Source organism: Lepus europaeus, chromosome 20 (genome assembly GCF_033115175.1).
Source record: "Lepus europaeus isolate LE1 chromosome 20, mLepTim1.pri, whole genome shotgun sequence".
Taxonomy (NCBI): Eukaryota; Metazoa; Chordata; class Mammalia; order Lagomorpha; family Leporidae; genus Lepus; species Lepus europaeus.
Window position 1 is genome coordinate 45,329,459 of NC_084846.1, and position 13,605 is coordinate 45,343,063.

The 13,605-nt window shown below is 39.5% G+C and overlaps 1 protein-coding gene across 1 annotated transcript in view; it reads right to left on the reverse strand.

Moving 5' to 3' along the window:
• Positions 1 to 13,605, reverse strand: part of SCIN (scinderin) — a 67,865-nt gene that overhangs the window by 28,507 nt on the left and 25,753 nt on the right. The window lies entirely within an intron of this gene.

Sequence of the window (13,605 nt, forward strand, 5' to 3'; positions counted from 1 at the left end):
TGATGCTCTTGTGTTTGCTGGGGCAGGAATTTCTCCTCCTGGGCTCTACCCAATGCTGCATGTGATTTCTACTTAGGTTGACTTGGTGTGGTAGAAGTAACATCGAATAATTATTCTTTGGTGAGTCCAGCTAATTATACAGTAAATACTACAATAGTCACTGCTTGTTAAATGTCTACCTTGTCTCACACACACTGTGGCAGGAGATTTGGACGCATCACTGCATCCTTACGGGAGCTCCCATGAACTACATCTGGCCCCAGGTAAACCTCATCTTACAGAAAAGTCACCCTTGATCAATGACACTTAGGCTTTCACAGAGCTGGCAGGTGTTGCAGCTAATTACTCATTTCAGAATGACTGGCTGCATAATTCCCTAAATCAAGAGAAACTGAGCAAGTCTTTGAAATGACCAAAAAGATTCTTTCCACAGATGGTGCCTAAGGGACTCTTCCGTGATCCTGTGCTACAGGGGTCTGCACTTTTCCTTTGAGCTATTTTCTAATTCAGTAAAAGACTGACAGTGGCAAGTGATCTATGTTCATAGAGATTTTCAGGAAGTTTGTCTGGTGGAGAGAAAATTCTGTCCCAGGAGAAAGGCCAAGTTTGCGTATGTCAGCAAATTCATTTCAACACTATTTCCTATGTATTTTTGGATTTTTCTTTGAACTAGTGATCATTTTATTGGTTCTCTAATTAGTGGAAAAATTTAATAAAATTTTTGCCATGGAATATTTGATATTTGCATGAGATTTATGATTTTATTTTTCTGGAAACTACTCTAACATCTAGAACTCATCTTGTCAAAATCATATGTATTGGAACCTATTCACACATTTATTGCCCTATTAAGCATTGCACCTATTTATCTAACACTGCCAAGTGCTAGCATGTTCCATGTTGGGCATTTTTCAAGTTTTGTGAGTATTTGACAGATTAGATATCTCTATGTATGAAACATCATTCAAAGCACTTTCATATTTATTAATTTCTTCTTTGCAACAACTCTGACAGTTGGCTCTGCTGTTATCCCATTTTGTACCAGATGAAACAGGCTAATGTCACAAGCTAGTGTGACCTAAGGTCACAACGCAAGTAAGTGACAAAGCCAGGATTTGAACTCTGACTCCAGAGTGTACTACTATGCTGTGTTTATCTAATATTTTGGGATTTATATCTTCATATGTAACTAATATGCCATGTTTAATATGCTGTCCTCCAGTACGTAATTCAAAAGGACTTTATTTGCCATGGGATCCCAAATCCCAGTAAGCTGGGTGGTAAAAATGTCATCTTAAGTGTTAAAGTGATCATATTTAGTGTTAAAGTGAACATATAGATAGGATTAAGTGTTAAAGTGATCATATAAATAGGATCAAGTGTCTGGTAATAATAATAGATAGAATTATAAAGGAGAGAATGTTGTAACATGCAAACTAGTCTACACAGTAGACTCACAGAATGATAATCAATTTAAATAGCATTCTGACCTCAGAATCAGCCCTTAAGGCATCCTGGTCTGGCTGTAAAGCCCATGAGAGCATTTCAGGCAAAGACAGACAAGACACTGTGGCAAAAAATATTCTATATCAAGGATCTCTGTGTATGAAAGAGATCCTAGTGGAAAGAAGTGGCCATCAAAGAAGTATGTTGTACTTTTCTCTGTAGGAAGGAGAGAACTTCCACTTTGCTTATGACCTTGTCTAAATATTGATGGAGTTTGTAGATTCAAAAGGCTTCCATTGCCTAGGCAGCTCATGTCAAGAGCCTTGGGGCTCAGTGACATCATTCATAAGAGTGTTAATTGTTGGCTGGCGCCGAGGCTCACTAGGCTAATCCTCTGCCTGCAGCGTCGGCACACCGGGTTCTAGTCTCAGTTGCTCCTCTTCCTGTACAGCTCTCTGCTGTGGCCCGGGAAGGCAGTGGCGGATGGCCCAAGTGCTTGGGCCCTGCACCCACATGGGAGACCAGGAGGAAGCACCTGGCTTCTGGCTTCAGATCAGCACAGCGTGCTGGCCATAGCAGCCATTTGTGGGGTGAACCAATGGAAGGAAGACCTTTCTCTCTCTCTCTCTCATTGTCTAACTCTGCCTGTCAAAAAAAGAGGGTTAACTGTTAAATTAACAACAGGAGTCACTGTGCACTTACTCCCCAAGTAGTACCTCTGTCCTCAATGAGTTGTATGAGAATTAACTGTAAAACTTGTTCTCAGTTTGTGTGTGTGTGTGTGCAAATTGTTAAAATCTTTACTTAGTATAGAGTTGGTTTTCTGTGTATAAAGTTAATTGAAAATGAATCTTAATGGAGAATAGGACTGGGAATGGGAGAGGGAGGAGGAGGAAGGGTGGGAGGGCAGGTATAGTGGGAAAAATCACTATATTCCTAAAGTTGTACTTGTGAAATTATGTATTCCTGAAATAAAAAAGTTTTTTTGGGAAAAAACAGTATAAGTCTTGTCTCTGGGGCTAAAGTAGTTGTTTTCTGACAGAGATTACATGTGGCTCTCCCATTATCATTTTTTTTAACATTTTTTTTTTGATCTCCCATTATCAACAGACAAGTACTAGCTTTCACACCGCAGAACTCATGAACTCATTCCATTCATAATGATCATGGCGTCCTGTCTTCCTCTTTGTATTTCTATTTTCATCTTTTCCCAAGTCCTCTCTCTTAACTTCCTATGCTTGGTTCTGCCAGTACCATGGCCACTAAAAGCTGAGATGGAAATTCTTCCACTGCATCAGTGTTGTATGGGCAAATATCCCCTAAAAGAAGACAAAACGATAGGGAGTGGAGCCAGTACTTGAGCCTTGGCACTCCAATATGGGATATGGGCATCCCATGTGGTACCTTAATTGCTATGTCAAAGGCCTGTGAGATTTTGTTCTAAAACTTAAATAGGCCTGTATGAAAATTCTATTTTGTGGAAAGGAGGATCAGGCATTGAGATACAACTTTCTACACTCTCTTAACAGTTTTCACAGTATGTGCATCTGCTTTTATTTATTTTTCACATTCTAGCCAGCTTCATCTAGAATGGAATTCCAATATTCCCACTCCAACTCCTCAAGATATACTTTCCCTCTTTATTCAAAAAGCCAGGATAGTTGGTCATTTTATAAGTATTGGTAAGAAAGTGGAAACTGTATGTGACTGGGATGAAGGACACCATAAAACACTGGATGAAAATGTTCCAACCCAGGTCACACTTGAACTATTGGCACTTAATATAGAGGGTTTCACATGCCTTACCAAAGAGCTCTGAGGGAAGACAGGACCAGTGTCATTATTACTTCTGCTTGATAGATTAGGAAAAAGAGGCTGAAGCATGTGAGGAGCTCTGCCTTAGATTCATTTCTCATAAATACTAAAGATTTAAATCCAGGGCCTTGAACTCGTAATTCAATGCTTTTATAAGAAAATGAGGTATTTCAAAATTTTTATTTTATTTGAGAAGCAGACGTACACATATGAGAGAGAAAAAAGAGAAATATCTCCGATCTGTTAGCTCATTTCCCAAATGCCTGGGAGCCCCGAAATCAGTCTGGGTCCCCCATGTGAATGGCAAGTATTCAAATACTTGAGCCATCACCTGCTGCCTCCCAGGGTATGCAGTAGCAGGGGTCAGCACTGGAACCCAGCACTCTGATATGGAATGCTGGTGCCCAACAGGTGCTGAAACTGCTGCTCCAATGTCCACTCTTCATCTTAATCATCTCTGTGTCGATGGCTCTACTTCTACTTTCACTATAAACAAAGAAGGGCCTCAAGTTTCAAGAGCAAACATGTTAATTACTCAGTAATGTTTGTGCCTTATTTGCTTTTCTCCACTGAAAAACAATCATATGGAAGCATATGGAACACAGAAGCAAACTGGAGCAGTAAATCCTTTCTGTTGTATTTACTTGCTGCAAGACATTTTATGCCTTATGTAAGTATGACAAATATTTGATCATAGGGAAGATCCACAGAGATTAAAAAACAGGCAATTCTTAGGAAGGGAAGGGCCTCATTTAGCCAGTCCACCTATTTCCACATGTATGCAGCTGTTGTCTCAGTGATGTGCTTCTCAGCCTCCCAAAATACTTTGGTTCCTTTATCTATGCCAAATAAAGGGGAAATTACACACTAAGCAGTGGATAAAGGAATTTTGGTGGTGCAGCGTGGGGAGAAAGCATGTAATACACATGTGTGGAGAGAAGAACAAAGAAAATTGCAAAGTGAACCTCTGCAGAAGAGTAGCTACTTAATTATCTAGCACAGAGTTGAGCAATAGAAGTTTCCACAATGCTGAAACATTCCACACCTGTGCTACCCAACACAGCATTAAGCATCTGTAGCTACTGAGCCTCTCAAACACAGCTAATATGACTCAGTGAGTTTTAAATTTTACTTAATTTTAATGTAAGCTTAAATAGTCATACATGCCTTGAAGAGTCTATAGAGGACTAGGGCGGTGCTGTGGCCTTGGAGAACTTTCCATGATGCAAGTGTGCTCTTTAGTTCTATTGTAGCATCGACATATTTGAGGTCAGATTTAAAGGGTCAAACGCAACTTAACCCGTCCTTTACACTAATATGGAAGCTGATTCGCCACTACTATGTGGAAAGTTAAGTTACAAGCTACTATAAAATGGAAAATACACAAGCCAGAATGCCAACTTATTAATCACACAGTTGTTTTCACTGGCTGTGTATTAGAACTCTCTGGGCAGTTATAAAAAAAAATTGTCAATGACTGAATCCAATCTCTAGACTGACAGTTAATCTGACTGAGGTCCTAGCACTGCTTCTTTTAAAGTCCTCTGGCCAGGTTTGGTGACATGATTCAAATCTTCAGTGGCATCAGCCTTCAGGGCAGGTCTGCCAAGCATTTCTGAAGTTCACATCAGCTTCCCAGGGCATGTCTCTCCTGGGTAAATTATCAGGCCTGGAGGTCTGGAAGCTTCTCCATGTCAAAATCTCAGGTACAGCTTTTAGGCCATCGGGCATTTCTGGGATCACTAAACTTTTTTTCAGAAGATCGCAAACCTTCGGACATTTCTGGCTGATCTCTGCTTGATTAGACACTTCCAAGGTTGGCCTTTGCACTTCCTAACTTGTATGACCCACCCCTTCCTTTGGCAGGATCAGGCAGCCTGAGCTGGATGGAGTCACCACTAAGAGGCTCTGTGGTCTTGGTTCCACATTTAAACCATCAACTAGTGGCACTCAGTTATGATGGTGATTAAGTGAATTAACATGTGGAAAGTGATTTTTCCTCTTGCCAACACAGTGAGTGCTCAGCACAAGGTATATCTTGCATCCTTTCTTCACTCTTTATACATACATACAGTCAAATCTCATTCTGATCAAAGCACTGCTGTCCCTTTTTTATGTGACCTTACACAACACTGCTCTCTTTGCATAATGATTTCCCCATGGAACTTCCAACCCACACCCATTTGTGGATTTACACTTTCTTAATATTTATTCATGTCTTGATCTAATGATTTCATAAAACGGTCTCTGTGTCTTGACAGTGTACTCCTTTTAAAGTCTTGGATTTAAAACTACAGATTCAAGATAGATCTATAAATCATTCTCTAGTCAAAACCTGGAGAACAGTCCGCCGTTCAGTCAGCAAAGGACTAGCTGCTAATGCTGAGAAGGAAGAACAGGACACACCAATCTCCTCCCTCCTTTGACGTTTCTCCACACTCAGGCTGCATATACACCACCAGTCCCTGTTTACAAGATGAATTCCCTGGTCTTCCCAGTGTTTCAGCAGGACCTGTCTATGTGGTCTTGTGCATATGACCTTACAATGGCTTCCCCCCTCCCATAACTTCCCTCCCGCCCGCAACCCTCCCCTTTCCCGCTCCCTTTCCCCTTCCATTCATGTAAAGATTCATTTTCAATTCTCTTTGTATACAGAAGATCAGTTTAGTATATATTAGGTAAAGATTTCAACATTTTGCCCATATAGCAACATAAAGTGAAAAAACTACATTGGATTACTAATTATAGCATTAAATAGCAATGTACAGCACATTAAAGACAGAGATCCTACATAATTTTTTTTCAAATTAATTAATTTTCTATGCCATTTCCATTTTAACACCAGGTTGTTTTTTTTCATTTCCAGTTCTCTTTATATACAGAAGATCACTTCAGTATGTAATTAGTAAAGACCTCATCAGTTTGTGCCCACACAGAAACGCAAAGTATAAAAATACTGTTTCAGTACTAGTTATAGCATCACTTCGCTTTAGACGACACATTAGGGACAGATCCCACATGGGATGTAAGTACACAGTGACTCCTGTTGCTGATTTAACAATTTGACACTCCTGTTCATGGCGTCAGTAATCTCCCTAGGCTCTAGTCATGAGTTGCCAGGGCTATGGAAGCCTTTAGAGTTCGTTGACTTTGATCTTATTCCGATAGGGTTATAGTCAAAGTGGAAGTTCTCTCCTCCCTTCGGAGAAGGGTACCTCCTTCTTTGATGGCCCCATTCTTTCCACTGGGATCTCACTCACAGAGATCATTCATTTAGGTCTTTTTTTTTTTCCATGATATCTTGGCTTTCCATGCCTGCTATACTCTCATGGGCTCTTCCGCCAGATCCGAATGCCTTGAGGGCTGATTCTGAGGCTAGAGTGTTGTTTAGGACATCTGCCATTCTATGAGTCTGCTGTGTATCCCACTTCCCATGTTGGATCTTTCTCTCCCTTTTTGATTCTATCAGTTAGTATTAGCAGATACTTGTCTTGTTTGTGTGATCTCTTTGACTCTTAGACCTATCAGAGCTATCAAAACTGCCCGTACGTGATTCACAGGTATCCTAGTCTCATTTTCACCTGGGCAAGTTGCAGGGCCTCTCTATGACTCACTTCCCTTCTATGAAGGAACAATGTAGGAGAGGCTGTTGGTGCTTAGAATCTTTCACCTTGCTCTGCCCCTCTATTGACCTCTATTGTGTCACAAGGGTGAAAGTCTTCTCTCTGATGGCGTTATCTGGCCACAGAGCTGTACTGTGTCCCCACACAAGGCAGCCTGGAGGTTCTGGAGCACTAGAAGCAGCCCCCAAGCAAGGAGGCAGATGGGATTTCCTGCTGCATCCTGCAGCCTCCCAGCCTTTGTGGGTCAGTTCTGGAGTGTGTTCCGCACGGTTTCCTAAGTCTCTGTGGTCTATCTAGTAAACCACTCGTTAACACATCATTAACTCCTTTACTCCTTCGTGGGACTTCCAAATAACTGCTCCTAATGCCTTGTTGCAGGATCAGCTTTGGGGGGAATAAAATCAAAGATGAGGAGACAACAAATGCATCCACTTCACAGAACTGTTGTCAAGAACTAAATCACGTAGAAGAGTGCCAGCCATAGAGCAAGCACTGGATGCTTGTCATGGGGTGGTTTTTGGTATCTACTTTTGCAGCAAGTGAATTCCATTTCTTAGATCACATAACTCCTGTGTTAATGATAAGAAGCACCTGTATGAAACTGAGAGCGATTAAGAAGTGAACAGAAAAATTCAGCCTAACAGTGAGCCGTTTGCTTTTATCTTTATAGAAAACAGATATGAGAATGAGGCTCCAGGACCACAATTCAGATATAGCATATTTTCTACTTGCTTCAAAACAGGTTTTATTCAACATTTTGTCTTGTCCACATGCAGTCTATTAGACTTTTTAAAATTTATTTTTGATTGTGGCTTGCTGTTTATTCATCACAGAAAAGCATCGCTATTTGATTTTTTGGTTGTGCATTGCATAGAGCTTCATTTACCCAGCTAATTGCATGGATCCTGTCTGTCTGTAGACAAATAATAATGTATTTTCTTTTTAGTAGCATGGTAGTACTTTTTTCATTGGGAGCATATTATGGGATATCCTAACCAGAGGATTTTCCGTTAGTTTCCACTGAGAAGTAGACTGCATTTACATACACACACTCACACATATACACGAAAACCATGCTTTTCTTACAAAGTCACTTTATAACACATTTTGTAAGTTTTTTTCCCCAAAAAAGTAAATGTAATATTATGGTGCACCAGATACTCTAGCAAACGTAATAGTAATTCTAGTAGCAATAACGCTGACTTGCACAATGACAGTTAATATAACTCTGCTTCAATATACTATGGTCCTTGGCTCTGGAAAATAGTATTTAGAAGCACAATCCAGACCATCTCTGTTTTAAGGGTCTTTCTAATATGTAAGCTAGTTCCTCATGGGATTAAACAAGTATTAATTACAAAATAGATACTAAGAAAGCATGAACATCTCAATATCTGAGATTGTTCAATTTTAGGTATAAGATGGAAGAAGAAATTGATATAAAATTAATGTTATTATTTATTATTATATAGTTAAAAGCATTTTTGAACTGAATACAAAGAATGGTGAATCACTGAATCAGAATTCTGGCCCTTTGGTATCTGAATGTGGTTAATTCTTAGCACAGAGGTAAGATGTAACTGACCTATAGTTAACAAAAAATACAACCTCGCTGTCATTTTTTATTGTTTACTATCATCACCATTATATTATAACAGGAACTCTTAAACAAATGAATAACATAAACTTGCCATTCTAGTTTGATAATTTTATGCTTATCAATTCAGATACAGACTTGGTGAGCAAAGGTCAATCCATTTCCCTTATACTACTCATTTAGTCCATTTGTGTTGGGATTACATTATCCTATTTACTGCTTCTATCATCATTCCCCCCGTTCAACTGCAAACTAATGGGAAAATTATCTCATTCAGAAATGATTGCCAACTTGCATCAATTTGGACTGATTATATAAAAGTAGTGCCTTCTCAGTAAGGTCACAAGTCATCATGTTGAACTTTGGTGTGACAAAGAGGAAGGTTATTTGAAATATTATCACTTTATTGCAGCATATGGTTAACTATTCTGTTACTATAAGCATTTCTTATCTTTGTTCAGATATTTCAACTTCCCTCACTGGATGAACTTGTGGGGAACAAAATGTGTATCTGAATTAAATACCAGAAATCTAAATAGCAGATTCATTAAATTAAATGACAACCAATGAATTGTGCCTTACAAACAGTAAGCCATCAATAAATTCTAGAAATAAATAACTAAAGTAACTGTAATGTTCTAGAAAGCAGAATAACCACATAATATGCACTGTTTGTCATTGTGATTCTTTGGATTTCAAGTGTGTAGTAAGTATCATTACTGCAAAGCAAGATCGAAGAAATGACAATTACAATGCAACAGAGAAGAAAGGGAAAAATTCCTTCTTATTTGTTGGTATCTCTGAGCCATCTTTTCTCTACTTGCAATAATCTAGAGACAGTGGAAAATATTTAGGGCCCCTTTCCTTAAAAGTCTTTGAATGATAAATCAATAAACTGACTTGCTCTTTCCATCTGGTTCTCATAATAATGTTAAACCAATCATATGACAAATACTCCACTGAGTATTTCTTATGTGCCAGGCATGAACCATGTCACATGGATGGAAAATTCCAAATCTTTAGGACATTGTTCAATTTCCCAAGAAGTTATGAGACAATCTCAGGGAAGTAGAAAGCAGAAAAACGAGGAAGCTGAAGCGCCTTGCAAAACACACAAAGAGAATGACTTCCTGAAAACACCTTTTCTATTTTCTATTAGTATTGCAGTGTTTACTGTGTCTGTTGACTAAATTAATATTTCACTGGAGATGCCTCAGGAATCTGAATATAGGCCAACCATATAATCCATCCATCCCTGTCCTGGGAATTTACCCAAACCAAAAAAAAAAAAAAATAGCATCTGAAAGAGTTATCTGAACCCCCATGTTCACAATAGCTAAGATATGGAATCAAGCCCAGTGTCCACCAACTGTTGACTGGATAAAGAAATTATGGTGTGTATATATGTATACACACACACACACACACTATGGAGTACTAGCCAGCTGTAAAAAAGAAAAGAAAAGAAATCCTGTCTTTAGCAACAAGGTAGATGCAACTGGAAGACATTATGCTTAATGAAATAAGCTGGTCCCCAAAAGACAGATATCGTATATTTTCCCCTGATCCAAGGTAACTAATACAGTACCTGAAATGTAATGCTGAGGGCTGAAATGGACATTTTGAGATCTGATATTGGTTTATAGCCCTTGTCTCTTCCATTGAGGAACAGTGATGTTGTTCTTTTTTTCCCTCATACTATTTGCTGAACTCTTTTACTTAGTGTAGGGTTAACTATACGATCATTAAGTAAACTGAAAATAGATATTTGTAAAAATTAAGAGTGGGAATGTGAGAGGGAGGAGGAAGAAGGGTTGGAGCTTGGGTGGGAGGGAGGATAGGAGAGGGCAAGTATCACTATGTTCCTAATCTGTATATATGAAATACATGAAACTTGTATAACAAATAAAATTTAAAAATTTAACATCTCAAGAAACTCATATTTCCATTCTTACAAAGTACTGCAGGACACTAATCGTTCATGGAAAATGAAATGAAAAGTATGAGTTCTTAATGCCAAATTTGGGGAAAGAACAACGCAAACAGATTGTGACTTCAAAAGTGCAGCTCTACAGCTGTGTAGTTGTTGGAGGTCGTGGAGCACTTTCACTTGTGAGCAAGAATAATGAGAAGTGGTGGCCACTGCAGTACCCCGGAGGCAGCCATGAGACAGTGGGACAGCAAGCAGCGTGATCAAGGACAGAGGACAGCAGAGTTGTGCTCTAGAGACCAAGAAATGTCCTGGATTTCTACGGGCACTGGACACTAGGGAGTGGTGTTCTGATATGAGAAATCAAATTAGAACCACAATGAACTATCACCTCATCCCTGTAAAACAGCTATTATCAAAAAGAGAGTAACAAATGCTGGCGAGGATGTAGAGAAGGAGCCCTTAGGTCCTGTTGATAGGAATGTAAATTAGTACAGAAGCTATGGAAAATGGTACAGAGATGGCTGGAGCCACGGCTCACAAGGCTAATCCACTGCCTGCAGCGCCAGCACTCCGGGTTCTAGTCCCGGTTAGGGAGCCAGTTCTGTCCCGGTTGCTCCTCTTCCAGTCCAGCTCTCTGCTGTGGCCCGGGAGTGCAGTGGAGAATGGCCCAAGTGCTTGGGCCCTGCACCTGTATGGGAGACCAGGAGGAAGCACCTAGCTCCTGGCTTTGGATTGGCGCAGCACGCTGGCCATAGTGGCTATTTGGGGGGTGAACCAATGGAAGAAAGGCCTTTCTCTCTGTCTCTCTTTCTCACTGTCTAACTTGGCCTGTCAAAAAAAAAAAAAAAAAAAAAAGAAAGAAAGAAAGAAAGAAAAGAAAATGGTATGGAGGGAGATGTCTTAAACAATTAGAAATGGAACTGCCATATGACCCAGCAATCCCACTACTGGGTGTATGTCTAGAAGACATGAACTCATTATGAGAGTTCCCCTCTGCAAAGGGATTCTTGTTCCACCATGTTCACAGCAGCACTGTTCACAACAGGCAAAACATATAATCAACCAAGGTGAATGGATAAAGAAAATGTGGCATATATAGACAATGAAATCTAATTCAGCTCTAAAAAATACTCAAATCCTGCAATTTGCAGCAAAATGGATAGACATCATGTCGAGTAAAATAAGCCAGACACAGAAAAACAAATCCTGCATATTCTCCCTCACTTGTGAGAGTTAAAATTAAAAACAAACAAAAAAAAAACCCCACCTTAATCTGAACACAGAATGTGATTACTAGAGGCTGGGAGTGATGGGAAAGATAAAAGGAATTTGGATTAAAAAAATTAGATCTACCAGATACTGTCTTTTTAAAAATGAATGTCTATCAGATAATATTTTTTCTCAGGAAATTTTTTTTTAGCTTCCCTCCTAATGTTTAAAGAATAAACAGTGAATAAAATTTGGGACCCTGCAGCTAGTGATATATTTTTCTTACAATTATTGATGATTTTAAATATGTAAAGATGAGAGATCATGACATAAGCTTTATACAGTTTATGTGCAGTCTGTCAAGACGTGTATGTTTACAGTGAGGAAGACAAACACGCAGTATGATGGGGTCATTACTGCCACACGCAGGGTTGCTGCATATTTAGCAGATGAGCTTCTAAAGGCACTAAAGCTACAGATCAAAGGGTGACCACACACCCTGTCTTTCCAGCCTTGTTAAGCCCTGTTGTCTCCTCTCCCGCCTCCTCAGTAGCCTCTGTTACCCCGTCAAGTCATATGGGCTTTTCATTTCCATAAGTCAAATGCCCGAGAGGAGTTACTTAGGAAGCAGAGTTTTATTTTGGTTCAAGGACTTGGAGGTTCACTGTCCAAGGCTGGGTGACTCCACCAATTTAGGTATCTGGTGAGGGCAGAGTATAGTAATGGGAGGATCGCACGGAGAGCTGGTAAGCAGAGAGAGAGAGAGAGAGAGAGAGAGGAGGAGGAGGAGGAGGAATGGAGAGAAGGAGAGTGACAGGGAGGGAGGGGGAGGGGAGGGAGAGAGCAAAATCAGCAAGGTCCTCCTCGGCTTTTACAGCCAATCCTCTGTTGAGAGCCACCTTCCAAGGACATACCTCCAATGACCTAAAGATCTACTAGGCCCATCTCTCAGATGCCATAATTAGAGCAAGTCCCCAACCTTAATCCATTTACTGTCAACATTTTATCCTATACCATTAACATAAGACTTGGGGGACCAAGTCCCAATATATGAGCCTTTTGGGGACACCTGAATTATTATTGAAACCACAGAAGAGTATTTTGGTTTGGAGGATACATTTCTGGACACTTTAGAGATAAATCATATTAAAATTGTGTGAAGACAATAGTGTAATCAACAGAAAGCTGAAACACCTCAAGTTAAGATAAACTTTTCAGACAACTCAGAAAAATTTTTTTCAATATTTTCAGTTTGGGGTACTTTAATGTGTTAGGAAGACATGTTCCAAAACTTTAGTACCAAATACAGAATGATAACGGTATCATTTGCTTGATTAAGAGGTCTTTGATGTCAAGCCATTACTAACTTTCATATATAGAATTTTGAAAGTTTGGGGAGTTAAATAATTTTAAAAGATCCTCATTAAAACTGAATAACTTAAAATATCAAATTTAAAATGTATTTTGAAAGATTTTTAGAATTTTAGACTCCTCTTATGGCAAAAGTAACAGTTATATTAAACTCTCAGAAAAAGAAATGACATTCCATTAACTTCAACTTGTTGACTGGGTGTGTGTGTTTGTGCACAGGGATATGCTTTGGGCAACTCTGAATCACTCCTGAAACCTATCAGATACCTTTTAAGAAAAATAAGGTTAAATGCACAGAAATAAAAGTATTATAATGGAAACCAATTATATTAGAATGCAAGTATCAAAATACTAAGACTGTATATGTGTGTGCATGTGTGTATGTGTGTGTTTATGTGATAAGTAACATATGAGCTTCTCCAACTCATCACATAGTGTTAAGGAGCAGCACTTGCAAAACTGTCACCCCTGTGTTGATCCTCATTTACTGCAGAAGATGGGGGCAGTGCTCCCCTTGACAGACACCAACAGTGAGAGAACAGCCATGGCCTTCCATTTCCCAGTCCATGACTTGGATTCCCGGGTTGTTTTTCCTGACCTAGACTCAGCAT